This window comes from Hydra vulgaris, chromosome 01 (genome assembly GCF_038396675.1).
Source record: "Hydra vulgaris chromosome 01, alternate assembly HydraT2T_AEP".
Classification (NCBI taxonomy): domain Eukaryota; kingdom Metazoa; phylum Cnidaria; class Hydrozoa; order Anthoathecata; family Hydridae; genus Hydra; species Hydra vulgaris.
In genome coordinates, this window is record NC_088920.1 from 60534289 (window position 1) to 60550953 (window position 16665).

Here is a 16665-nt window from a genome sequence, read left to right on the forward strand (position 1 = left end):
GTTTAAAAACTATCAAAAATCGTTCTATGAAAACATGAATCTGCAAAAGAAAAGTCGTTTGCACTGGCACGTCAATAAGACGTGCAAGTACAGTGGAAGGTTGCTTTTGTTTGTTTTAGTTTACCCACTCCCGAAACCCGAAAATTCGAAATTTTGCGTCAAAATTTTTTGATGCCTACCTTATTACACAGGGACTAAAAAGTTTCAGTATGTGTTTTTTTCCGTAGTGTCCTCGTTCTTAAAATGAGGGGGTTGTTCAACTGCCCATTTTTGTAATTGTGGCTCTAAAATTTGAAACGCAACTTATCTAGCACGAAATCCTTTACGTTTTTCATTACAGATGCCACAAAACGAATCGAAACTGTTCGATCAAGTTGATAGGTCTCTCCTACATTATTAGTGACTTAGTGACTTGGTGAACGCAAGTGAACTCCAAGTTGGCTTTAAAAGCATTGCGAAGTCACAAGCTTTCGCCTACGACCATACCACGGTGAACACACCCGTTCTCGTCCGATCACGGAAGTTAAGCACCGTCGGGCCAGGGTAGTACTTGGATGGGGGACCGCCTGGGAACTCCTGGTGCCGTAGGCTTTTTCTTACTTTTCTCACTTTCAATACCTAAATACATCTTTGCTCCTTGTCGATTAGACACCTCTAAACATTGTCTCGGCCTAAAAGACGTCAAAATTGAAGTATTTTCATTTATTGCTTGAAGCTTCAATATTGTGCAAATATTCAGCTCTCTATATTTCATATATCCGGCAGTCAAGTGAACCTCATCCACGTTATTCCACAAAATCTCTAAAGTACAAAACAGTGCTACTCGAAAATTCAATAACTACACGAATCTCACCTTCGAAGAAGTGCTTGCAAATCGACCAATATTCGATAACATAACTCACTTATACGCTACAAACGTAAAACCTTCGAGCCAACTTCTGAACGCTTTCTAAACATTCAAGTTTAGATAGTCTTTAAAGTCTTGAATATGTTTAAAAACTCCATCACCATTCTTAACATATGTGAAAAAACGCTGAAATATTCTTTTATGCCAAGTAGATTGTCATTCAAGTATACAATAGGTTCTATAAGTAAGAACTGTATCTGTAACAGGTTCTAGTTGACTTGGAAAAAGAAAAACTTTCTTGTTTTAGTGTTGTGTTTATGCGAGAAAATGACAAGTTCTCATTGCTTCGTTTGTACAAGCAGCAGCAGCAGCAGCAGCAGCAGCAGCAGCAGCAGCAGCAGTAAAGCCTCGTTTAAAAAGAAATCAACAACAAGCAAGTAAATGTATTTTTATTAGATAAAGCCTTTATTTACACTGTTTGTCAAATATCAAATATACAGGTACCATTTGCATACAAATTACAACATTAAAAAAACGTGTACATTTAAAAATTTAATCCGTAAAAATAATCTTTAAAACTCTGTTTAAAAACTCAAAAATCGTTCTATGAAAACATGAATCTGCAAAAGAAAAGTCGTTTGCACTGGCACGTCAATAAGACGTGCAAGTACAGTGGAAGGTTGCTTTTGTTTGTTTTAGTTTACCCACTCCCGAAACCCCGAAAATTCGAAATTTTGCGTCAAAATTTTTTGATGCCTACCTTATTACACAGGGACTAAAAAGTTTCAGTATGTGTTTTTTTCCGTAGTGTCCTCGTTGCTTAAAATGAGGGGGTTGTTCAACTGCCCATTTTTGTAATTGTGGCTCTAAAATTTGAAACGCAACTTATCTAGCACGAAATCCTTTACGTTTTTCATTACAGATGCCACAAAACGAATCGAAACTGTTCGATCAAGTTGATAGGTCTCTCCTACATTATTAGTGACTTAGTGACTTGGTGAACGCAAGTGAACTCCAAGTTGGCTTTAAAAGCATTGCGAAGTCACAAGCTTTCGCCTACGACCATACCACGGTGAACACACCCGTTCTCGTCCGATCACGGAAGTTAAGCACCGTCGGGCCAGGGTAGTACTTGGATGAGCGGGGGACCGCCTGGGAACTCCTGGTGCCGTAGGCTTTTTCTTTACTTTTCTCACTTTCAATACCTAAATACATCTTTGCTCCTTGTCGATTAGACACCTCTAAACATTGTCTCGGCCTAAAAGACGTCAAAATTGAAGTATTTTCATTTATTGCTTGAAGCTTCAATATTGTGCAAATATTCAGCTCTCTATATTTCATATATCCGGCAGTCAAGTGAACCTCATCCACGTTATTCCACAAAATCTCTAAAGTACAAAACAGTGCTACTCGAAAATTCAATAACTACACGAATCTCACCTTCGAAGAAGTGCTTGCAAATCGACCAATATTCGATAACATAACTCACTTATACGCTACAAACGTAAAACCTTCGAGCCAACTTCTGAACGCTTTCTAAACATTCAAGTTTAGATAGTCTTTAAAGTCTTGAATATGTTTAAAAACTCCATCACCATTCTTAACATATGTGAAAAAACGCTGAAATATTCTTTTATGCCAAGTAGATTGTCATTCAAGTATACAATAGGTTCTATAAGTAAGAACTGTATCTGTAACAGGTTCTAGTTGACTTGGAAAAAGAAAAACTTTCTTGTTTTAGTGTTGTGTTTATGCGAGAAAATGACAAGTTCTCATTGCTTCGTTTGTACAAGCAGCAGCAGCAGCAGCAGCAGCAGCAGCAGCAGCAGCAGCAGTAAAGCCTCGTTTAAAAAGAAATCAACAACAAGCAAGTAAATGTATTTTTATTAGATAAAGCCTTTATTTACACTGTTTGTCAAATATCAAATATACAGGTACCATTTGCATACAAATTACAACATTAAAAAAACGTGTACATTTAAAAATTTAATCCGTAAAAATAATCTTTAAAACTCTGTTTAAAAACTCAAAAATCGTTCTATGAAAACATGAATCTGCAAAAGAAAAGTCGTTTGCACTGGCACGTCAATAAGACGTGCAAGTACAGTGGAAGGTTGCTTTTGTTTGTTTTAGTTTACCCACTCCCGAAACCCCGAAAATTCGAAATTTTGCGTCAAAATTTTTTGATGCCTACCTTATTACACAGGGACTAAAAAGTTTCAGTATGTGTTTTTTTCCGTAGTGTCCTCGTTCTTAAAATGAGGGGGTTGTTCAACTGCCCATTTTTGTAATTGTGGCTCTAAAATTTGAAACGCAACTTATCTAGCACGAAATCCTTTACGTTTTTCATTACAGATGCCACAAAACGAATCGAAACTGTTCGATCAAGTTGATAGGTCTCTCCTACATTATTAGTGACTTAGTGACTTGGTGAACGCAAGTGAACTCCAAGTTGGCTTTAAAAGCATTGCGAAGTCACAAGCTTTCGCCTACGACCATACCACGGTGAACACACCCGTTCTCGTCCGATCACGGAAGTTAAGCACCGTCGGGCCAGGGTAGTACTTGGATGGGGGACCGCCTGGGAACTCCTGGTGCCGTAGGCTTCTTACTTTTCTCACTTTCAATACCTAAATACATCTTTGCTCCTTGTCGATTAGACACCTCTAAACATTGTCTCGGCCTAAAAGACGTCAAAATTGAAGTATTTTCATTTATTGCTTGAAGCTTCAATATTGTGCAAATATTCAGCTCTCTATATTTCATATATCCGGCAGTCAAGTGAACCTCATCCACGTTATTCCACAAAATCTCTAAACCCAACGGTCTATTTCAAAATTCAATAACTACACGAATCTCACCTTCGAAGAAGTGCTTGCAAATCGACCAATATTCGATAACATAACTCACTTATACGCTACAAACGTAAAACCTTCGAGCCAACTTCTGAACGCTTTCTAAACATTCAAGTTTAGATAGTCTTTAAAGTCTTGAATATGTTTAAAAACTCCATCACCATTCTTAACATATGTGAAAAAACGCTGAAATATTCTTTTATGCCAAGTAGATTGTCATTCAAGTATACAATAGGTTCTATAAGTAAGAACTGTATCTGTAACAGGTTCTAGTTGACTTGGAAAAAGAAAAACTTTCTTGTTTTAGTGTTGTGTTTATGCGAGAAAATGACAAGTTCTCATTGCTTCGTTTGTACAAGCAGCAGCAGCAGCAGCAGCAGCAGCAGCAGCAGCAGCAGCAGTAAAGCCTAGATTAAAAAGAAATCAACAACAAGCAAGTAAATGTATTTTTATTAGATAAAGCCTTTATTTACACTGTTTGTCAAATATCAAATATACAGGTACCATTTGCATACAAATTACAACATTAAAAAAACGTGTACATTTAAAAATTTAATCCGTAAAAATAATCTTTAAAACTCTGTTTAAAAACTCAAAAATCGTTCTATGAAAACATGAATCTGCAAAAGAAAAGTCGTTTGCACTGGCACGTCAATAAGACGTGCAAGTACAGTGGAAGGTTGCTTTTGTTTGTTTTAGTTTACCCACTCCCGAAACCCCGAAAATTCGAAATTTTGCGTCAAAATTTTTTGATGCCTACCTTATTACACAGGGACTAAAAAGTTTCAGTATGTGTTTTTTTCCGTAGTGTCCTCGTTCTTAAAATGAGGGGGTTGTTCAACTGCCCATTTTTGTAATTGTGGCTCTAAAATTTGAAACGCAACTTATCTAGCACGAAATCCTTTACGTTTTTCATTACAGATGCCACAAAACGAATCGAAACTGTTCGATCAAGTTGATAGGTCTCTCCTACATTATTAGTGACTTAGTGACTTGGTGAACGCAAGTGAACTCCAAGTTGGCTTTAAAAGCATTGCGAAGTCACAAGCTTTCGCCTACGACCATACCACGGTGAACACACCCGTTCTCGTCCGATCACGGAAGTTAAGCACCGTCGGGCCAGGGTAGTACTTGGATGGGGGACCGCCTGGGAACTCCTGGTGCCGTAGGCTTTTTCTTACTTTTCTCACTTTCAATACCTAAATACATCTTTGCTCCTTGTCGATTAGACACCTCTAAACATTGTCTCGGCCTAAAAGACGTCAAAATTGAAGTATTTTCATTTATTGCTTGAAGCTTCAATATTGTGCAAATATTCAGCTCTCTATATTTCATATATCCGGCAGTCAAGTGAACCTCATCCACGTTATTCCACAAAATCTCTAAAGTACAAAACAGTGCTACTCGAAAATTCAATAACTACACGAATCTCACCTTCGAAGAAGTGCTTGCAAATCGACCAATATTCGATAACATAACTCACTTATACGCTACAAACGTAAAACCTTCGAGCCAACTTCTGAACGCTTTCTAAACATTCAAGTTTAGATAGTCTTTAAAGTCTTGAATATGTTTAAAAACTCCATCACCATTCTTAACATATGTGAAAAAACGCTGAAATATTCTTTTATGCCAAGTAGATTGTCATTCAAGTATACAATAGGTTCTATCATGAGAACTGTATCTGTAACAGGTTCTAGTTGACTTGGAAAAAAGAAAAACTTTCTTGTTTTAGTGTTGTGTTTATGCGAGAAAATGACAAGTTCTCATTGCTTCGTTTGTACAAGCAGCAGCAGCAGCAGCAGCAGCAGCAGCAGCAGCAGCAGCAGTAAAGCCTCGTTTAAAAAGAAATCAACAACAAGCAAGTAAATGTATTTTTATTAGATAAAGCCTTTATTTACACTGTTTGTCAAATATCAAATATACAGGTACCATTTGCATACAAATTACAACATTAAAAAAACGTGTACATTTAAAAATTTAATCCGTAAAAATAATCTTTAAAACTCTGTTTAAAAACTCAAAAATCGTTCTATGAAAACATGAATCTGCAAAAGAAAAGTCGTTTGCACTGGCACGTCAATAAGACGTGCAAGTACAGTGGAAGGTTGCTTTTGTTTGTTTTAGTTTACCCACTCCCGAAACCCCGAAAATTCGAAATTTTGCGTCAAAATTTTTTGATGCCTACCTTATTACACAGGGACTAAAAAGTTTCAGTATGTGTTTTTTTCCGTAGTGTCCTCGTTCTTAAAATGAGGGGGTTGTTCAACTGCCCATTTTTGTAATTGTGGCTCTAAAATTTGAAACGCAACTTATCTAGCACGAAATCCTTTACGTTTTTCATTACAGATGCCACAAAACGAATCGAAACTGTTCGATCAAGTTGATAGGTCTCTCCTACATTATTAGTGACTTAGTGACTTGGTGAACGCAAGTGAACTCCAAGTTGGCTTTAAAAGCATTGCGAAGTCACAAGCTTTCGCCTACGACCATACCACGGTGAACACACCCGTTCTCGTCCGATCACGGAAGTTAAGCACCGTCGGGCCAGGGTAGTACTTGGATGGGGGACCGCCTGGGAACTCCTGGTGCCGTAGGCTTTTTCTTACTTTTCTCACTTTCAATACCTAAATACATCTTTGCTCCTTGTCGATTAGACACCTCTAAACATTGTCTCGGCCTAAAAGACGTCAAAATTGAAGTATTTTCATTTATTGCTTGAAGCTTCAATATTGTGCAAATATTCAGCTCTCTATATTTCATATATCCGGCAGTCAAGTGAACCTCATCCACGTTATTCCACAAAATCTCTAAAGTACAAAACAGTGCTACTCGAAAATTCAATAACTACACGAATCTCACCTTCGAAGAAGTGCTTGCAAATCGACCAATATTCGATAACATAACTCACTTATACGCTACAAACGTAAAACCTTCGAGCCAACTTCTGAACGCTTTCTAAACATTCAAGTTTAGATAGTCTTTAAAGTCTTGAATATGTTTAAAAACTCCATCACCATTCTTAACATATGTGAAAAAACGCTGAAATATTCTTTTATGCCAAGTAGATTGTCATTCAAGTATACAATAGGTTCTATAAGTAAGAACTGTATCTGTAACAGGTTCTAGTTGACTTGGAAAAAGAAAAACTTTCTTGTTTTAGTGTTGTGTTTATGCGAGAAAATGACAAGTTCTCATTGCTTCGTTTGTACAAGCAGCAGCAGCAGCAGCAGCAGCAGCAGCAGCAGCAGCAGCAGTAAAGCCTCGTTTAAAAAGAAATCAACAACAAGCAAGTAAATGTATTTTTATTAGATAAAGCCTTTATTTACACTGTTTGTCAAATATCAAATATACAGGTACCATTTGCATACAAATTACAACATTAAAAAAACGTGTACATTTAAAAATTTAATCCGTAAAAATAATCTTTAAAACTCTGTTTAAAAACTCAAAAATCGTTCTATGAAAACATGAATCTGCAAAAGAAAAGTCGTTTGCACTGGCACGTCAATAAGACGTGCAAGTACAGTGGAAGGTTGCTTTTGTTTGTTTTAGTTTACCCACTCCCGAAACCCCGAAAATTCGAAATTTTGCGTCAAAATTTTTTGATGCCTACCTTATTACACAGGGACTAAAAAGTTTCAGTATGTGTTTTTTTCCGTAGTGTCCTCGTTCTTAAAATGAGGGGGTTGTTCAACTGCCCATTTTTGTAATTGTGGCTCTAAAATTTGAAACGCAACTTATCTAGCACGAAATCCTTTACGTTTTTCATTACAGATGCCACAAAACGAATCGAAACTGTTCGATCAAGTTGATAGGTCTCTCCTACATTATTAGTGACTTAGTGACTGGGTGAACGCAAGTGAACTCCAAGTTGGCTTTAAAAGCATTGCGAAGTCACAAGCTTTCGCCTACGACCATACCACGGTGAACACACCCGTTCTCGTCCGATCACGGAAGTTAAGCACCGTCGGGCCAGGGTAGTACTTGGATGGGGGACCGCCTGGGAACTCCTGGTGCCGTAGGCTTTTTCTTACTTTTCTCACTTTCAATACCTAAATACATCTTTGCTCCTTGTCGATTAGACACCTCTAAACATTGTCTCGGCCTAAAAGACGTCAAAATTGAAGTATTTTCATTTATTGCTTGAAGCTTCAATATTGTGCAAATATTCAGCTCTCTATATTTCATATATCCGGCAGTCAAGTGAACCTCATCCACGTTATTCCACAAAATCTCTAAAGTACAAAACAGTGCTACTCGAAAATTCAATAACTACACGAATCTCACCTTCGAAGAAGTGCTTGCAAATCGACCAATATTCGATAACATAACTCACTTATACGCTACAAACGTAAAACCTTCGAGCCAACTTCTGAACGCTTTCTAAACATTCAAGTTTAGATAGTCTTTAAAGTCTTGAATATGTTTAAAAACTCCATCACCATTCTTAACATATGTGAAAAAACGCTGAAATATTCTTTTATGCCAAGTAGATTGTCATTCAAGTATACAATAGGTTCTATAAGTAAGAACTGTATCTGTAACAGGTTCTAGTTGACTTGGAAAAAGAAAAACTTTCTTGTTTTAGTGTTGTGTTTATGCGAGAAAATGACAAGTTCTCATTGCTTCGTTTGTACAAGCAGCAGCAGCAGCAGCAGCAGCAGCAGCAGCAGCAGCAGCAGTAAAGCCTCGTTTAAAAAGAAATCAACAACAAGCAAGTAAATGTATTTTTATTAGATAAAGCCTTTATTTACACTGTTTGTCAAATATCAAATATACAGGTACCATTTGCATACAAATTACAACATTAAAAAAACGTGTACATTTAAAAATTTAATCCGTAAAAATAATCTTTAAAACTCTGTTTAAAAACTCAAAAATCGTTCTATGAAAACATGAATCTGCAAAAGAAAAGTCGTTTGCACTGGCACGTCAATAAGACGTGCAAGTACAGTGGAAGGTTGCTTTTGTTTGTTTTAGTTTACCCACTCCCGAAACCCCGAAAATTCGAAATTTTGCGTCAAAATTTTTTGATGCCTACCTTATTACACAGGGACTAAAAAGTTTCAGTATGTGTTTTTTTCCGTAGTGTCCTCGTTCTTAAAATGAGGGGGTTGTTCAACTGCCCATTTTTGTAATTGTGGCTCTAAAATTTGAAACGCAACTTATCTAGCACGAAATCCTTTACGTTTTTCATTACAGATGCCACAAAACGAATCGAAACTGTTCGATCAAGTTGATGACTCTTACATTATTAGTGACTTAGTGACTTGGTGAACGCAAGTGAACTCCAAGTTGGCTTTAAAAGCATTGCGAAGTCACAAGCTTTCGCCTACGACCATACCACGGTGAACACACCCGTTCTCGTCCGATCACGGAAGTTAAGCACCGTCGGGCCAGGGTAGTACTTGGATGGGGGACCGCCTGGGAACTCCTGGTGCCGTAGGCTTTTTCTTACTTTTCTCACTTTCAATACCTAAATACATCTTTGCTCCTTGTCGATTAGACACCTCTAAACATTGTCTCGGCCTAAAAGACGTCAAAATTGAAGTATTTTCATTTTATTGCTTGAAGCTTCAATATTGTGCAAATATTCAGCTCTCTATATTTCATATATCCGGCAGTCAAGTGAACCTCATCCACGTTATTCCACAAAATCTCTAAAGTACAAAACAGTGCTACTCGAAAATTCAATAACTACACGAATCTCACCTTCGAAGAAGTGCTTGCAAATCGACCAATATTCGATAACATAACTCACTTATACGCTACAAACGTAAAACCTTCGAGCCAACTTCTGAACGCTTTCTAAACATTGAGACTTTAGATAGTCTTTAAAGTCTTGAATATGTTTAAAAACTCCATCACCATTCTTAACATATGTGAAAAAACGCTGAAATATTCTTTTATGCCAAGTAGATTGTCATTCAAGTATACAATAGGTTCTATAAGTAAGAACTGTATCTGTAACAGGTTCTAGTTGACTTGGAAAAAGAAAAACTTTCTTGTTTTAGTGTTGTGTTTATGCGAGAAAATGACAAGTTCTCATTGCTTCGTTTGTACAAGCAGCAGCAGCAGCAGCAGCAGCAGCAGCAGCAGCAGCAGCAGTAAAGCCTCGTTTAAAAAGAAATCAACAACAAGCAAGTAAATGTATTTTTATTAGATAAAGCCTTTATTTACACTGTTTGTCAAATATCAAATATACAGGTACCATTTGCATACAAATTACAACATTAAAAAAACGTGTACATTTAAAAATTTAATCCGTAAAAATAATCTTTAAAACTCTGTTTAAAAACTCAAAAATCGTTCTATGAAAACATGAATCTGCAAAAGAAAAGTCGTTTGCACTGGCACGTCAATAAGACGTGCAAGTACAGTGGAAGGTTGCTTTTGTTTGTTTTAGTTTACCCACTCCCGAAACCCCGAAAATTCGAAATTTTGCGTCAAAATTTTTTGATGCCTACCTTATTACACAGGGACTAAAAAGTTTCAGTATGTGTTTTTTCCGTAGTGTCCTCGTTCTTAAAATGAGGGGGTTGTTCAACTGCCCATTTTTGTAATTGTGGCTCTAAAATTTGAAACGCAACTTATCTAGCACGAAATCCTTTACGTTTTTCATTACAGATGCCACAAAACGAATCGAAACTGTTCGATCAAGTTGATAGGTCTCTCCTACATTATTAGTGACTTAGTGACTTGGTGAACGCAAGTGAACTCCAAGTTGGCTTTAAAAGCATTGCGAAGTCACAAGCTTTCGCCTACGACCATACCACGGTGAACACACCCGTTCTCGTCCGATCACGGAAGTTAAGCACCGTCGGGCCAGGGTAGTACTTGGATGGGGGACCGCCTGGGAACTCCTGGTGCCGTAGGCTTTTTCTTACTTTTCTCACTTTCAATACCTAAATACATCTTTGCTCCTTGTCGATTAGACACCTCTAAACATTGTCTCGGCCTAAAAGACGTCAAAATTGAAGTATTTTCATTTATTGCTTGAAGCTTCAATATTGTGCAAATATTCAGCTCTCTATATTTCATATATCCGGCAGTCAAGTGAACCTCATCCACGTTATTCCACAAAATCTCTAAAGTACAAAACAGTGCTACTCGAAAATTCAATAACTACACGAATCTCACCTTCGAAGAAGTGCTTGCAAATCGACCAATATTCGATAACATAACTCACTTATACGCTACAAACGTAAAACCTTCGAGCCAACTTCTGAACGCTTTCTAAACATTCAAGTTTAGATAGTCTTTAAAGTCTTGAATATGTTTAAAAACTCCATCACCATTCTTAACATATGTGAAAAAACGCTGAAATATTTTATGCCAGTCCATTGTCATTCAAGTATACAATAGGTTCTATAAGTAAGAACTGTATCTGTAACAGGTTCTAGTTGACTTGGAAAAAGAAAAACTTTCTTGTTTTAGTGTTGTGTTTATGCGAGAAAATGACAAGTTCTCATTGCTTCGTTTGTACAAGCAGCAGCAGCAGCAGCAGCAGCAGCAGCAGCAGCAGCAGCAGTAAAGCCTCGTTTAAAAAGAAATCAACAACAAGCAAGTAAATGTATTTTTATTAGATAAAGCCTTTATTTACACTGTTTGTCAAATATCAAATATACAGGTACCATTTGCATACAAATTACAACATTAAAAAAACGTGTACATTTAAAAATTTAATCCGTAAAAATAATCTTTAAAACTCTGTTTAAAAACTCAAAAATCGTTCTATGAAAACATGAATCTGCAAAAGAAAAGTCGTTTGCACTGGCACGTCAATAAGACGTGCAAGTACAGTGGAAGGTTGCTTTTGTTTGTTTAGTTTACCCACTCCCGAAACCCCGAAAATTCGAAATTTTGCGTCAAAATTTTTTGATGCCTACCTTATTACACAGGGACTAAAAAGTTTCAGTATGTGTTTTTTTCCGTAGTGTCCTCGTTCTTAAAATGAGGGGGTTGTTCAACTGCCCATTTTTGTAATTGTGGCTCTAAAATTTGAAACGCAACTTATCTAGCACGAAATCCTTTACGTTTTTCATTACAGATGCCACAAAACGAATCGAAACTGTTCGATCAAGTTGATAGGTCTCTCCTACATTATTAGTGACTTAGTGACTTGGTGAACGCAAGTGAACTCCAAGTTGGCTTTAAAAGCATTGCGAAGTCACAAGCTTTCGCCTACGACCATACCACGGTGAACACACCCGTTCTCGTCCGATCACGGAAGATTAAGCACCGTCGGGCCAGGGTAGTACTTGGATGGGGGACCGCCTGGGAACTCCTGGTGCCGTAGGCTTTTTCTTACTTTTCTCACTTTCAATACCTAAATACATCTTTGCTCCTTGTCGATTAGACACCTCAAGCTAAACATTGTCTCGGCCTAAAAGACGTCAAAATTGAAGTATTTTCATTTATTGCTTGAAGCTTCAATATTGTGCAAATATTCAGCTCTCTATATTTCATATATCCGGCAGTCAAGTGAACCTCATCCACGTTATTCCACAAAATCTCTAAAGTACAAAACAGTGCTACTCGAAAATTCAATAACTACACGAATCTCACCTTCGAAGAAGTGCTTGCAAATCGACCAATATTCGATAACATAACTCACTTATACGCTACAAACGTAAAACCTTCGAGCCAACTTCTGAACGCTTTCTAAACATTCAAGTTTAGATAGTCTTTAAAGTCTTGAATATGTTTAAAAACTCCATCACCATTCTTAACATATGTGAAAAAACGCTGAAATATTCTTTTATGCCAAGTAGATTGTCATTCAAGTATACAATAGGTTCTATAAGTAAGAACTGTATCTGTAACAGGTTCTAGTTGACTTGGAAAAAGAAAAACTTTCTTGTTTTAGTGTTGTGTTTATGCGAGAAAATGACAAGTTCTCATTGCTTCGTTTGTACAAGCAGCAGCAGCAGCAGCAGCAGCAGCAGCAGCAGCAGCAGCAGTAAAGCCTCGTTTAAAAAGAAATCAACAACAAGCAAGTAAATGTATTTTTATTAGATAAAGCCTTTATTTACACTGTTTGTCAAATATCAAATATACAGGTACCATTTGCATACAAATTACAACATTAAAAAAACGTGTACATTTAAAAATTTAATCCGTAAAAATAATCTTTAAAACTCTGTTTAAAAACTCAAAAATCGTTCTATGAAAACATGAATCTGCAAAAGAAAAGTCGTTTGCACTGGCACGTCAATAAGACGTGCAAGTACAGTGGAAGGTTGCTTTTGTTTGTTTTAGTTTACCCACTCCCGAAACCCCGAAAATTCGAAATTTTGCGTCAAAATTTTTTGATGCCTACCTTATTACACAGGGACTAAAAAGTTTCAGTATGTGTTTTTTTCCGTAGTGTCCTCGTTCTTAAAATGAGGGGGTTGTTCAACTGCCCATTTTTGTAATTGTGGCTCTAAAATTTGAAACGCAACTTATCTAGCACGAAATCCTTTACGTTTTTCATTACAGATGCCACAAAACGAATCGAAACTGTTCGATCAAGTTGATAGGTCTCTCCTACATTATTAGTGACTTAGTGACTTGGTGAACGCAAGTGAACTCCAAGTTGGCTTTAAAAGCATTGCGAAGTCACAAGCTTTCGCCTACGACCATACCACGGTGAACACACCCGTTCTCGTCCGATCACGGAAGTTAAGCACCGTCGGGCCAGGGTAGTACTTGGATGGGGGACCGCCTGGGAACTCCTGGTGCCGTAGGCTTTTTCTTACTTTTCTCACTTTCAATACCTAAATACATCTTTGCTCCTTGTCGATTAGACACCTCTAAACATTGTCTCGGCCTAAAAGACGTCAAAATTGAAGTATTTTCATTTATTGCTTGAAGCTTCAATATTGTGCAAATCTAGCTCTCTATATTTCATATATCCGGCAGTCAAGTGAACCTCATCCACGTTATTCCACAAAATCTCTAAAGTACAAAACAGTGCTACTCGAAAATTCAATAACTACACGAATCTCACCTTCGAAGAAGTGCTTGCAAATCGACCAATATTCGATAACATAACTCACCTATACGCTACAAACGTAAAACCTTCGAGCCAACTTCTGAACGCTTTCTAAACATTCAAGTTTAGATAGTCTTTAAAGTCTTGAATATGTTTTAAAAACTCCATCACCATTCTTAACAGATGTGAAAAAACGCTGAAATATTCTTTTATGCCAAGTAGATTGTCATTCAAGTATACATTAGGTTCTATAAGTAAGAACTGTATCTGTAACAGGTTCTAGTTGACTTGGAAAAAGAAAAACTTTCTTGTTTTAGTGTTGTGTTTATGCGAGAAAATGACAGGCGCGAAGGTTTTACGTTTGTAGCGTATCAGTGAGTTATGTTATCGAATATTGGTCGATTTGCAAGCACTTCTTCGATTAGGTGAGATTCGTGTAGTTAACGACAGTGTTCGAGTAGCACTGTTTTGTAGCTTTAGAGATTTTGTGGAATAACGTGGATGAGGTTCACTTGACTGCCGGAAAAATGAAACAATAGAGAGCTGAATATGTGCACAGAGATCTTGACGCGTTCAAGCACATAAATGAAAATACATCAATGAAGACGTCTTGTAGGCCGAGACAATGTTTCAGAGGTGACTAATCGACACAGGAGCAAAGAGGTTAAGATAGGTCTTGAAAGTGACGAAAAGCTAAGAAAAAGCCTACGGCACCAGGAGTTCCCAGGCGGTCCCCCATCCAAGTACTACCCTGGCCCGACGGTGCTTAACTTCCGTGATCGGACGAGAACGGGTGTGTTCACCGTGGTATGGTCGTAGGCGAAAGCTTGTGACTTCGCAATGCTTTTAAAGCCAACTTGGAGTTCACTTGCGTTCACCAAGTCACTAAGTCACTAATAATGTAGGAGAGACCTATCAACTTGATCGAACAGTTTCGATTCGTTTTGTGGCATCTGTAATGAAAAACGTAAAGGATTTCGTGCTAGATAAGTTGCGTTTCAAATTTTAGAGCCACAATTACAAAAATGGGCAGTTGAACAACCCCCTCATTTTAAGAACGAGGACACTACGGAAAAAAACACATACTGAAACTTTTTAGTCCCTGTGTAATAAGGTAGGCATCAAAAAATTTTGACGCAAAATTTCGAATTTTCGGGGTTTCGGGAGTGGGTAAACTAAAACAAACAAAAGCAACCTTCCACTGTACTTGCACGTCTTATTGACGTGCCAGTGCAAACGACTTTTCTTTTGCAGATTCATGTTTTCATAGAACGATTTTTGAGTTTTTAAACAGAGTTTTAAAGATTATTTTTACGGATTAAATTTTTAAATGTACACGTTTTTTTAATGTTGTAATTTGTATGCAAATGGTACCTGTATATTTGATATTTGACAAACAGTGTAAATAAAGGCTTTATCTAATAAAAATACATTTACTTGCTTGTTGTTGATTTCTTTTTAAACGAGGCTTTACTGCTGCTGCTGCTGCTGCTGCTGCTGCTGCTGCTGCTGCTGCTGCTGCTTGTACAAACGAAGCAATGAGAACTTGTCATTTTCTCGCATAAACACAACACTAAAACAAGAAAGTTTTTCTTTTTCCAAGTCAACTAGAACCTGTTACAGATACAGTTCTTACTTATAGAACCTATTGTATACTTGAATGACAATCTACTTGGCATAAAAGAATATTTCAGCGTTTTTTCACATATGTTAAGAATGGTGATGGAGTTTTTAAACATATTCAAGACTTTAAAGACTATCTAAACTTGAATGTTTAGAAAGCGTTCAGAAGTTGGCTCGAAGGTTTTACGTTTGTAGCGTATAAGTGAGTTATGTTATCGAATATTGGTCGATTTGCAAGCACTTCTTCGAAGGTGAGATTCGTGTAGTTATTGAATTTTCGAGTAGCACTGTTTTGTACTTTAGAGATTTTGTGGAATAACGTGGATGAGGTTCACTTGACTGCCGGATATATGAAATATAGAGAGCTGAATATTTGCACAATATTGAAGCTTCAAGCAATAAATGAAAATACTTCAATTTTGACGTCTTTTAGGCCGAGACAATGTTTAGAGGTGTCTAATCGACAAGGAGCAAAGATGTATTTAGGTATTGAAAGTGAGAAAAGTAAGAAAAAGCCTACGGCACCAGGAGTTCCCAGGCGGTCCCCCATCCAAGTACTACCCTGGCCCGACGGTGCTTAACTTCCGTGATCGGACGAGAACGGGTGTGTTCACCGTGGTATGGTCGTAGGCGAAAGCTTGTGACTTCGCAATGCTTTTAAAGCCAACTTGGAGTTCACTTGCGTTCACCAAGTCACTAAGTCACTAATAATGTAGGAGAGACCTATCAACTTGATCGAACAGTTTCGATTCGTTTTGTGGCATCTGTAATGAAAAACGTAAAGGATTTCGTGCTAGATAAGTTGCGTTTCAAATTTTAGAGCCACAATTACAAAAATGGGCAGTTGAACAACCCCCTCATTTTAAGAACGAGGACACTACGGAAAAAAACACATACTGAAACTTTTTAGTCCCTGTGTAATAAGGTAGGCATCAAAAAATTTTGACGCAAAATTTCGAATTTTCGGGGTTTCGGGAGTGGGTAAACTAAAACAAACAAAAGCAACCTTCCACTGTACTTGCACGTCTTATTGACGTGCCAGTGCAAACGACTTTTCTTTTGCAGATTCATGTTTTCATAGAACGATTTTTGAGTTTTTAAACAGAGTTTTAAAGATTATTTTTACGGATTAAATTTTTAAATGTACACGTTTTTTTAATGTTGTAATTTGTATGCAAATGGTACCTGTATATTTGATATTTGACAAACAGTGTAAATAAAGGCTTTATCTAATAAAAATACATTTACTTGCTTGTTGTTGATTTCTTTTTAAACGAGGCTTTACTGCTGCTGCTGCTGCTGCTGCTGCTGCTGCTGCTGCTGCTGCTGCTTGTACAAACGAAGCAATGAGAACTTGT

At 37.3% G+C, this 16665-nt stretch overlaps 12 non-coding genes across 12 annotated transcripts; 10 read left to right on the plus strand and 2 right to left on the minus strand.

Annotated features, from left to right (window-relative positions):
* The first annotated feature begins 472 nt into the window (after positions 1 to 472).
* Positions 473 to 591, plus strand: LOC136075665 (5S ribosomal RNA). Its single transcript, XR_010636103.1, has one exon. It is a non-coding gene; the product is annotated as a 5S ribosomal RNA (ribosomal RNA).
* Positions 592 to 1901: 1310 nt separating this feature from the next.
* LOC136075619 (5S ribosomal RNA) lies at positions 1902 to 2024 on the plus strand. Its single transcript, XR_010636069.1, has one exon. It is a non-coding gene; the product is annotated as a 5S ribosomal RNA (ribosomal RNA).
* A 1310-nt stretch (positions 2025 to 3334) lies between these two features.
* On the plus strand, positions 3335 to 3453 carry LOC136075677 (5S ribosomal RNA). Its single transcript, XR_010636114.1, has one exon. It is a non-coding gene; the product is annotated as a 5S ribosomal RNA (ribosomal RNA).
* Positions 3454 to 4755: 1302 nt separating this feature from the next.
* Positions 4756 to 4874, plus strand: LOC136075604 (5S ribosomal RNA). Its single transcript, XR_010636053.1, has one exon. It is a non-coding gene; the product is annotated as a 5S ribosomal RNA (ribosomal RNA).
* Positions 4875 to 6183: 1309 nt separating this feature from the next.
* LOC136075613 (5S ribosomal RNA) lies at positions 6184 to 6302 on the plus strand. Its single transcript, XR_010636062.1, has one exon. It is a non-coding gene; the product is annotated as a 5S ribosomal RNA (ribosomal RNA).
* A 1309-nt stretch (positions 6303 to 7611) lies between these two features.
* LOC136075622 (5S ribosomal RNA) lies at positions 7612 to 7730 on the plus strand. Its single transcript, XR_010636072.1, has one exon. It is a non-coding gene; the product is annotated as a 5S ribosomal RNA (ribosomal RNA).
* A 1305-nt stretch (positions 7731 to 9035) lies between these two features.
* Positions 9036 to 9154, plus strand: LOC136075629 (5S ribosomal RNA). Its single transcript, XR_010636073.1, has one exon. It is a non-coding gene; the product is annotated as a 5S ribosomal RNA (ribosomal RNA).
* Positions 9155 to 10464: 1310 nt separating this feature from the next.
* Positions 10465 to 10583, plus strand: LOC136075634 (5S ribosomal RNA). Its single transcript, XR_010636076.1, has one exon. It is a non-coding gene; the product is annotated as a 5S ribosomal RNA (ribosomal RNA).
* A 1304-nt stretch (positions 10584 to 11887) lies between these two features.
* LOC136075611 (5S ribosomal RNA) lies at positions 11888 to 12007 on the plus strand. The gene has a single exon (XR_010636060.1). It is a non-coding gene; the product is annotated as a 5S ribosomal RNA (ribosomal RNA).
* Positions 12008 to 13320: 1313 nt separating this feature from the next.
* Positions 13321 to 13439, plus strand: LOC136075643 (5S ribosomal RNA). Its single transcript, XR_010636080.1, has one exon. It is a non-coding gene; the product is annotated as a 5S ribosomal RNA (ribosomal RNA).
* A 947-nt stretch (positions 13440 to 14386) lies between these two features.
* Positions 14387 to 14505, minus strand: LOC136075644 (5S ribosomal RNA). Its single transcript, XR_010636081.1, has one exon. It is a non-coding gene; the product is annotated as a 5S ribosomal RNA (ribosomal RNA).
* A 1315-nt stretch (positions 14506 to 15820) lies between these two features.
* On the minus strand, positions 15821 to 15939 carry LOC136075645 (5S ribosomal RNA). The gene has a single exon (XR_010636082.1). It is a non-coding gene; the product is annotated as a 5S ribosomal RNA (ribosomal RNA).
* Positions 15940 to 16665: the final 726 nt, after the last annotated feature.